Raw genomic sequence first — 10,615 nt, 5'->3', positions numbered from 1 at the left:
AAATTTCTTCCATAGGTATAAGGGATGTTACTTTTCCAAGGGCTAAAAATCTGCCACGTCTTTAAGACTTATGTGAGTGACACCTGGGTCATGTCCCAGCTACACCTCCAAGAAATGCTAGATATGGCACTCTTCATGAGAACTAACGAGCAATTTGGTGGTGAACTTCAATCAGAAATACAGTGGAAGGGGCACCTGGGTGGCTCAGTGGGTTAGAGCCTCTGCCTTCGGCTCAGGTCATGGTCTCAGGGTCCTGGGATCGAGCCCCGCGTCGGGCTCTCTGCTCAGGGGGGAGCCTGCTTCCTCCTCTCTCTCTGCCTGCCTCTCTGCCTACTTGTGATTTCTCTCTGTCAAAAAAAAAAAAAAAAAGAAATACAGTGGAAGGAAGTCCAGCTCTTTTCTCATGAAAAAGTCCTGCTTCAGTTGAGAGAAAATCCACTTTTCCTTAAGTTCGGAACAGAGTTCACCCACTTGTATTTGGGTCTTTGTGTCGTTCCCACTTCAGACACCGGCGTAGACACGATGTCTGCATCACTGTCCACAGCATGGTGTTGTCCCCAGCATGGTGACACGATCGATGGAGCCGGGGGGGGGGGGCGCGAAGCAGAACTGCCTGGCTGAGGTGGGAGCTTCCCTGGCAGGATCATAACACGGACACACCTCGTCAGGACGAGAGGAAGGGCACCGAGGAGCCATGTCATGAACGGAAAATGACGCAGAACTGCAGACGCGGTCATGATTTCAAATAATGGGTGTTATGAGCAACGTCACGCCAATGCACTGGAAAATGCTGTTGAAATGATCCAATCTCCAGCAAAGGAAAAGGCAGGGAGCAATGAGAGCTTCTCCCGGGCGCGCGTCTGCTCCTGTCTCGTGGACCTTCCTCACAGCACGGCCCCCAAACGCCAGTCTGTGCTCCCGCCTCAACCGGAGAAAGCGAGAGTGCCCCTTGCCCCCAAGCCGGAGGAGAAGGCCGCCTCTCGGCACTGGGTGAAGAGAGAAAAGGAACAGCAAGAAGCAATGTGAACGGATTGATGAAGCACAAAAGGAAACAGGCAGACGTAAAGAACAGGCCAGTGAGGAGATTTTGAAAGTGGAACAGAAATAAAGCAAACTCCGCCAACCTTTTCTTCGGAAGAGGTCGGACTTCATCACCAAAATTCCCAAGTTGGGGGTAAGCACACTTGTCAGCCATCCACAAGTGTCGGCTCTGCTTGGGGAGGGGGACGAAGAGGCCCTGCGTTATTTGACAAGAGCTGAAGTGACCGAATTTGAAGATATTAAATCAGGGTACAGAATACACTTTTTAAAAAAATTTTTTGGTGAAAACCCTTAGTTTGAAAATAAAGTTCTCTCCAAAGAATGTCATCTGAATGAGAGTGGTGATCCATCTTCAAAGTCCACTGACATCAAATGGAAATCTAGAAAGGATTTGACGAGAAACGGTCAAGTCCAAGGCAGCAGCCCGCCAGCAGGAAGAGATCGCCTGACGAGCCAGGAGCCTCCTCGCCGGCTCCCCTCCCCACCCTCACGCAGGGCCGGACGACTCCGCACGGGTCCCCCAAGATGGTATTTGGCCAAATCCGTGACAGCACTGCTTGGCGCCCGATGTGCATGATGGAGGAGGGGAAGGGGGAGAAGACGGTGATGCTGAAGAGGGAGGACTGGAAGACGCCGATGAAGGACGAGATGAAGGGAAGGTGAGGCAGATGACGATGACGACGTTCGGGGAGGAGGAGAGGAGGCGGGAGGAGAAGCTGAGTAATGGAACACCCCTGGATTCCAACCTTCCTTTTTTAATGTTCTGCAGTCCCTGGGAGCAAGTTTTTTTTTTCCTCCTCTTGTGCTCATTTGCCCTGTTTTCTGAAATCTCTTCTCCCTCCCTCTATACCATGGTTCGCAGGTTATTTTGGGGGGAAGCACCTTGAGCGGAATGCAGTGGGAAAAACATATCTACCCCTTTCCTCCCAAATTTATTTTTATGCCTTCCTGTCTCAACAAAAACTATGGAATCAACACCACTGTGCTCTGTGGGAAAAAAAGAAAAACCTTCTGCTCCCTTAGCAGAAGGAAGCCCGAAGCTGGAAGGTGGGAGGCCCGTGCGTAGTGGTGTCTGGAATTCTCGCTGTCTTCCTCCTTTCTCTGGATGCTGGGCTCAGAGATTACACTGTGTCTCTGTGTGGGTATGGACAGTTAGCATTTACCAACTTGTATCTGTCTACTTTCTCTTATATATAAAAAAAAGAAAAAGAACCTTAAAAATGAGGTTATAGACGGTCAGCAAAGGGTGGGTTTGAGATGCTCGCGTGGGTTTGTGGGCATTTTGACCACGTAGCTTCTCTTCTGACTGACACCCTTGCAGTCGAAGATGACACTTTCAAAATAAAATTCTCTCTTAAGAAGCAAAACAGATGTGGGGCACCTGGGTGGCTCAGCCACTTGAGCATCTGACTCCTGATTTCGGCTCAGGTCATGATCTGGGGTTGTGGGATGGGGCCTGGATCGGGCCCTGTGCTCAGTGGGGTGTCTGCTTGGCCCTCTCCCTCTGCTCTCTGTCCACCCCTCCTCACGTGTGCTCACACTCTCTCTAAAATACATTTTTAAAAAATCTTTTTTTTTTAAAAGAATGAAACAAAACAGATGAACACAGGAAGGGAATAAAAAGAGAGGGAGGCAAACCACGAGAGACTTTTGCGCACAGAGATCAAACCGAGGGTTGCTGGAGGAAAGGTGGATGGGGGATGGGTTGAGTGAGTGCCGGGTGTTAAGGAGGGCACTTGCTGTGACGAGCACTGGGGGTGACATGTAAGTGATGAATCACTACATCTTACTCCTGAGGCCAATATTACAGTATATGGGAACTGACTAGAATTTAAATTAAATCAATCAATCAATCAATCAATCAATCAAATAAAATTGTCTCCTAATGATGACTTGAGCCCTGCCAGTCAGTGGGACGATCACAGGAATCTGTAGGATCTTACCTGGAACTGACATTCTCTATTGTAATTTCATTCCTGTTTATTTTTAAATTTTCCTTTTGTTTCACTGGGAAGGAAAGATGATGCTCAGTTTTAAACATTAAAACGTGCAAGTTGCCGGGCGCCTGGGTGGCTCAGTGGGTTGAGCCTCTGCCTTCAGCTCGGGTCATGATCTCGGGGTCCTGGGATCGAGCCCTGCGTCGGGCTCTCTGCTCGGCGGGGAGCCTGCTTCCCCCTCTCTCTCTGCCTGCCTCTGCCTACTTGTGATCTCTGTCTGTCAAATAAATAAATAAAATATTAAAAAAAAATAAAACGTGCAAGTTGCCTAGTTACAATAGAACTAAATGTCTACACGCACACGTGCACACACACACACACACACACACACACAAGGAAGAGGCAGAAGCCCTAAACAGTCATATAATCATAAAATATTTTTATCGGTAATCAAACTCCAGGCCCAGATGACTTAATCAGGAAGATCTACCAAATATTCAAGAATAAATGGTTCTAGTTTTATACACATTCTCACAGAGAATAACAAAAGAGGATATACTTTTGTTAGAAGGCAAACATAACTTCAACACCAAACCTATTAAAGGCATCGTGGGGAAGGAAATTATTGGCAAGGTTCCTTATGAGCATAGACGCAGAAATTGTAAGCAGAGCTCTCTGCTCGGCGGGGAGCCTGCTTCCTCCTCTCTCTCTGCCTACTTGTGATCTCTGTCTGTCAAATGAATAAATAAAATATTTTTTAAAATATTAGCCATATATAATGATGGTAATACATACTGACCAAGCTGCATTTATCTCAGGAGTGCAAAGTTGGTTTAACAATAGAAAATAATTTATTGTAATTAACCACATTAATACGTTAAAGAAGAAAAATTATGGGTTCGTCACCATAGGTGCAGAAAAGACATTCAATAAAATTCAACATCCATTCATAATTTAAAAAGAGAAGTCGGGAAACTGGGAATTAAAGTGAGCTTCCTTAACAAAAGCCCCATAAAAATAATTATAGTCGCCACATTTAATGGTAAAATGTTGAAGCCTTTCCCTTGAGATCAGAAATAAGTAAAGAGTGCTCATTATCATCACCACTTTTGTCAACGTTGTAATGTTGGCCCTAGTAATAAGTAAAAGCTAAAGGCAAGAAAAGACTGTCATTATTCACAGGTGACTTGATGTGGAGTATGAAATACAGAGAATTTAGAGATAAATCATTACAGTTATTAAGAGAGTTTAACAAGGTTGCTGGATATAAAATCCATATATAAAACTTACCTATATTTCTATCAGCAGTGAACAGTTCAAAAATGAAATTTTAAACATTAATATACCATTTGCAATAACATTAAAAAACACAAAATACCTAGGAATACGTTTCTAAAAGATTCGCAGATCTTTTGGGGAGGATATGATAAAACTTTAGCGAGAGACGTTAAGGAAGACCTAAATAAATGTCCGGATTGGAAGACTCGTCGATACTGTTTCCCCAAATTGATTCACATATTCAGGGCAATACCTATCAAGATCATCATACAACGAGCTGATTCTAAACTTTCTATGGAAATGCAGGGCCCCAAGAATAGAAGAGGCACTCTTTTTTTCAAGATTTTATTTATTTATTTGACAGAGATCTAGAGATCACAAGTAGGCAGAGGAGCAGAGGAAGAGGGAAGCAGGCTCCCCGCTGAGCAGAGAGCCTGATGCGGGGCTCGATCCCACGATCCTGAGATCATGACCTGAGCCGAAGGCAGACGCTTAATCGACTGAGCCACCCAGGCGCCCCAGAATTCCAGTTTTTTTTTTTTTTTTTTTTTTTTTTTTTTTTAAGATTTTATTTATTTATTTGACAGAGAGAGATCACAAGTAGGCAGAGAGGCAGGCAGAGAGAGAGAGAGGAGGAAGCAGGCTCTCCGCCGAGCAGAAAGCCCGATGCGGGACTCGATCCCAGGACCCTGAGATCATGACCTGAGCCGAAGGCAGAGGCCCAACCCACTGAGCCACCCAGGTGCCCCCAGAATTCCAGTTTAATAAGAAAGAGCCCAATAACTCCATAGAAAAATGGGCAAGAGACTTGAACAGGTATCTCACAAAAGCAGAACTTTTCATAAATGTGTGAAAATGTGCTCAACTGTCCTAGTGATCAGGGAAGAGGAAAATGAAGGCGCAGTGATATACCACGCCACACCTACAAGATCGGGAGGAACTAGAAGTCCCAGCTCTGACAGTACCAAGCATGGGCGAGGATGTGAGGAAATGAAACCTGAGCGCCGCTGGCGGAACTGTAACTTGGCGCAGTCGCTTTGAGGAACTGGTCGGCTCTATCTGCTCGGATCCAACACACACACCGCGTATGCCCTGGACAGAGGCTCCAAGAAGAATGGTCCGGGCCGGACGTTTGGCTCTCTGCAGCAAGCAAAACCAGGAAACCCCCCAAATGCCCAACGAGACTAGAATGGGTAAATGGGGTGTGGTGTATCCACACTCGGAAATACCATACAGGAATGCAAACGAACGAACCGTCACTGTATTTAATATCACCAACATGATGGTTAGCGAAAAGAAAGAAACAAACTTGTCATTATTCCATTCAGAGAAAGTTCAAAGTAAGCCGGACTAAACTCTTGTTTGGGGAAGCTTCTTTGTGTGATAAAATTCTTTTTTTTTTTTTTAAATTTTATTTTATTTATTTATTTGGGAGAGAAAAACAGAGACAGCAACAGAGAGCAGGAGCCAGGAGAGGGGGAAGCAAGCTCCCCGCCAAGCAGAGAGCCTGATGCAGGGCTCGATCCCAGGACCCTGGGGACATGACTCAAGCTGAAGGCACACACTTAACCAACTGAGCCCCCAGGCACCTCAAACAGCTTTAAAAAAAAAGATTTATTTCTTCATTTTGGGAGTGGGAGAGGGCCAGAGGTAGAGGGACAGAGAGAATCCCAAGCAGACACCCTGCTGAGCACAGAGCCTGACACAGGGCTCCATCCCGCAACCCTGAGATCATGACCTAAGCGGAAAGGACCTGAGCGACCTGAGTGAGTCGTTCGCTCAACAGACTGAGCCACCCAGGCACCTCTCAAACAGCTTTACTCAAGTATAACTTACATGCATCCAAATGTGGTGCTTAAAGTATACACTTAGGAGGGTGCCTGGGTGTCTCGGTCAGTTAAGCGTCTGACTCTTCATCTCAGCTAAGGTCTTGATCTCAGGGATGTGAGTTCAAACCACACGTAAAAAAATAACAGAACATAAAGTATTCAATTTAGCACATTTTGACACATATATACTCCTGTGAAACCACCACAATCAAGATCAGGAACACAGCGATCACACCCAAGAAAGTCTTCATGCTCCTCTGTAAACTCTTCCCCCCACCAGTCCCGACGGCCCAGTCCCCAGGCAACACCGATCTGCTTTCTATCACTACGTGTTCATTGGGCTTTTCTAGGGTTTTATATAAACAGAGTATAGACTCTTTATATAAATGCAGTGTAGACTCCTTTTCTGTCCGGCTTCTTTCGCTCAGTGGGATGAACCTCAGCTTGTCCTTGAGTAGCATTCCCTGTCGTGGACGTACCACAGGCTGCTTCCCATTCATCCCCCGAAGGACATTTGCCTCGCTGTACCCGGTGAGGGCATAAAGTGCTACCTGGAATGGAGAGAGCCTATGAATGTCTCCCACCTGTGTGCTCGGAACGGACACCCTGTCCTCCACACCCAGATCCAGGCCTCGAGGTAGAGTGTCAGAAGTGTCTTCTCCAGAGGCGCTTCGGTGGCTCAGTCATTAAGCGTCTGCCTTTGGCTCAGGGCATGATCCCAGGGTCCTGGGATCGAGTCCCGCATTGGGCTCCCTGCTCAGTGAGGAGCCTGCTTCTCCCTCTCCCTCTGCCTGATACTCCCCTGCTGTGCTCTCTCTTGCTCTCTCTGTCTCTCTCTCTCTGTACCAAATAAATAAATAAATAAATAAATAAAATCTTAAAAAAAAAAAAAAAAGAATCTTCTCCAGAGTCTTGGGGTGAGACTGAGCTTTGCTCGAGGTTCCAGAACTGAAGCACGGAAGCCGCCCAGTTGAAAACACCCGGCGCGCGCCCAGCACGGGGCTGAAAACAGACCCTCTCCAAGGTACGTGCTTCTAGATGCTGGAGGAAAATCATGACCAGCGTGGAATTCCATAGTAGCCACATTATCACTCACATCTAAAGGCAGAATACAGACTCTGTCAGACATGCAACTTCTCGAAAATTTCTCTCCTGCACGCTCCTTAGGGAATTGCCGGAGAATGCGCCCCTCCCTCAAAAACCTGTGGGGCAAATACATGCAACAAAAAAGGACCAGGGCCACGGGGACACGAGTTCCAACAGAGGACGGAGAGCGGGAGAGAAGTCCGGCCTGACTTCGGGTTCCAGGTTTGGAAGCAACCAGTCTCGATTGGAAAAAATGTGACCTAAAAGACAGACACACATGCAGTCCTTGGTCCCCATCTCAGCCTTGCCACATGCCTGGTGGTCAGTCATGACCTTGCCCACTGGCTTCCCCAGGAGGGGGCTCCCAGGGAAGCGGAGGCCGGATCCCCGCCCGGAAACTCTGTCTAGCTTCTCTTCGAAGTGATGAGGTTGCCTTCTCCTTACCCATCACCCAGGGCTTTTTTTTTTTTTTAAGATTTGTTTATTTATTTGAGAGAAAGAGAGCATGAGTGGGAGGAAAGAGGGAGAGGGAATCTTAAGCAAACCCAGCTGAGTGTGCAGCCTGATGCGGGACTCGATCCCACGACCCTGAGATCACGACCTGAGCCGAAACTAAGAGTCGGACGCTTAACCCACTGAGGCGCCAGGCGACCCCATGGCTCAGATTTTATACACCTCAGCTTTCTCATGCATTCATACAAAGCGAGCCTTCCCTAGACTTGCATGTTATTTAAATATATCCCTCGAGTATGCATTACGTTTGAAATAAATATTTTGGGGACAGAGGCGCAGGTGTGTGTCGGTTGTTTATCTGTCCGGTCACCGGACATCCGAGTGCGGTCTGTAGCCCAGGCGCTTTTCAGGCTCCGGATAGAGCAGAGAACAAGGAGCGACCCTGCCCTCATGGCGCGCACCTTTACAGTGGGGGACAAAAGCTATCAGGTCTCCAGAATTTGTAACCCTGGGGAGAAATGGGTGCCCAGAAGGACAGCAGAGCCAAGGCACAAAGCGGGGCAGCGCGGCTGCTCCTGGAGGTGTGGTGCGTAGTCGGGAAACCGGTGTCACAGATCACAGGTTAAGCCAGCCCCGTTGTAAAGATTGGAGTATTTCCTGTGTATTGTGATGTTTTGCTATCCTAAAAGAACTTTGAGGACGCCTGGGGGTCTCAGTCGGTGACACGTCTGCCTTCGGCTCAGGTCATGGTCCCGGGGTCCTGGGATCGAGCCCCGCGTCCGGGTCCCCGCTCGGCAGGGCGCCTGCGGCCCTGTCTGCTGGTCCCCCTCCTCGTGCTCTCCCTCTCTCTCTCTGACAAACAAATAAAATCTTTTTTAAATTTTTGAAAAAGATTTTATTTTATTTATTTATTTGACGGAGAGAGAGAGCGCGCGTAAGTAGGCGGGGCGGGGGGGGGGGGGAAGCTAGCCAGTTCTCTGACGTGGCTCCAGCCAGGAGCACAGCTTTGATATGCAAACGAATCAATCCAGTTCGAGACCTCCTGCGGCGGGCGGGCTCCTACCGCTCGGGAGGGGGTCTGCCTCAGCCCTAATCATCCCAGGGGCGGGTGTCAGGCAACTAGAGACACCCCGTAGCCCAAAGCCCACTAAGATTATTTAAACTAGTCAACCCTCAACTGTTCGCCCTGTCCTGCCTTGACTGTCTCATGGAAACCACGGTCAAGTTTGTGGCTTAAACCTTCCCCTCCCTCCTGTTGTCTGCCCCCTGACCGCCCTGCGGCCTCCCCGTGTACCTCCGCATGGCAGGTGTCCTGTGTCGAAGACCTATGAGCGTAATAAACTTTGTTTTTCTTTGTGTGTGTTTTTTTAAGATTTTATTTATTGGACAGAGGGAGAGGGAGAGCACATGCAGGGGAAGAAGCAGAGGGAGACGCAGGCTCTCCATGGAGCAGGGAGTCTGATGCGGGGCTCGAGGCCAGGACCCCGGAACCATGACCTGAGCCGAGGGCTGATGCTTCGCCGACGGAGCCACCCAGGCGCCCCTATGTTTTATGTTTTTCTTCGCGTCCCCTCCATGTTCGTTTGTGGTTACACCTGACTGATCATGCCATAAAAGAATGCAAAACACCAACTTGTGTCATTCTCTTTGTTTTGCCCCAAGGATAAGACTGTGATATTTCTGCCCATTTCTTCACATATTTCCAGCAAACTGTGCTGGAATGAAATACTGATCTGTTCAGGAAGATTCATTACAGTTTTGGGGTGCCATTTAATATTCTTTGAATCCTCCTTTGTCACACACCAATATTGCTTTCTCCGCTGATTAGAAAGGAGGCAGCTGAGCGCAGACGCGTCTCTGCAGAGTTCAGCTGCCGCACAGGCTGTTCAAATGAATTGGCACATCTTGGGGACAAACCAGTGAGCCGTGGCTTCGAGCGGCAGGCCCACGGGGTATAGGTAAGCCCAGGGGTGTCTTCAGTAATGGGTTCGGGTGGAATCATCCCATTTTGTAAATGAGTGAGTATCTGAAACCCATGCCAAAATGCTTGATGCCAAATGCGAGCCAACGCAGGGACACGGAGTGGCAGCGCTCTGGAGTCTAACAACGAACGCGAAATCCACGAAGACCACGAACTGTGAGAAACAAGGCTACAGAAATAAAACTCAGAGAAGGAAACGAAGGATGGAGAGAGAGAAGAGGTGGGAGAAAGGTCAAGTGGGCTGATTTCCTTATCTCTCAACAAAAATTGCTCTTATCAGTAGATACTGTTCAGTGGGTTTCCTAAGGCTGGAGGGGAACGGGGACAAGACCTGGAATCAAGGAGGGCCTCTTGGGGGGAGCCCCAGCCTCAGGGGCGGCAGCAACTTCCTACCTGGATGGCTCGCCAAGCTTCTTCCATATCAACCTCCCAGTACTGCTGCGTGCCCCTTTCCTGGCATTCAATGCCCTTGGTTGACGTAGTTTCCGTGTTCTTGGGAGGACCTTCATGGATAAAATAGCCAGTTTGAGACCACAAGGAAGAGCCCATGCTGGCATCATGGCAGAGGGGAGTGAGAGATAACCATTGACCAAATATTAAGCCAGAAAGAGCCCTGAAGAAATTTCAAAAAATAGAAAAGAATACAGAACACATTCTTTTTAAAAAGGTTTTATTATTTATTTATTTGACAGGCAGAGATCACAAGTAGGCAGAGAGCCAGGCAGCGAGGGGTGCGAAAGCAGGCTCCCCGCTGAGCAGAGAGTGCAATGCAGGGCTCGATCCCAGGACCCTGAGATCATGACCTGAGCAGAAGGCAGAGGCTTAACCCACTGAGCTACCCAGGCGCTCCAGAACACATTCTTGGAACAGAATGTTAACAATTAAAATGGAAAACAGAACAAAAGCCTACCTTTAGAATTTAAAACTCCCTTTAAAAAAATCTTTGGTTAAAAGAAGTCTAAGAAAAAAATTGCAGAATATCTAGAAAACAGGAATGGTGAGAACAGAAA

General features: G+C 47.9%; 1 pseudogene across 1 annotated transcript; it reads left to right on the top strand.

Annotated features, from left to right (window-relative positions):
- The first annotated feature begins 735 nt into the window (after positions 1–735).
- On the top strand, positions 736–1,704 carry LOC308337513 (protein SET-like; annotated as a pseudogene). Its single transcript has one exon. The product of its transcript is annotated as a protein SET-like (transcript).
- The last annotated feature ends 8,911 nt before the right edge of the window (positions 1,705–10,615 follow it).

This window comes from Martes martes (genome assembly GCF_963455335.1).
Source record: "Martes martes genome assembly, chromosome: X".
Lineage (NCBI taxonomy): Eukaryota > Metazoa > Chordata > Mammalia > Carnivora > Mustelidae > Martes > Martes martes.
This window is presented reverse-complemented; position numbering and strand designations above follow the sequence as displayed.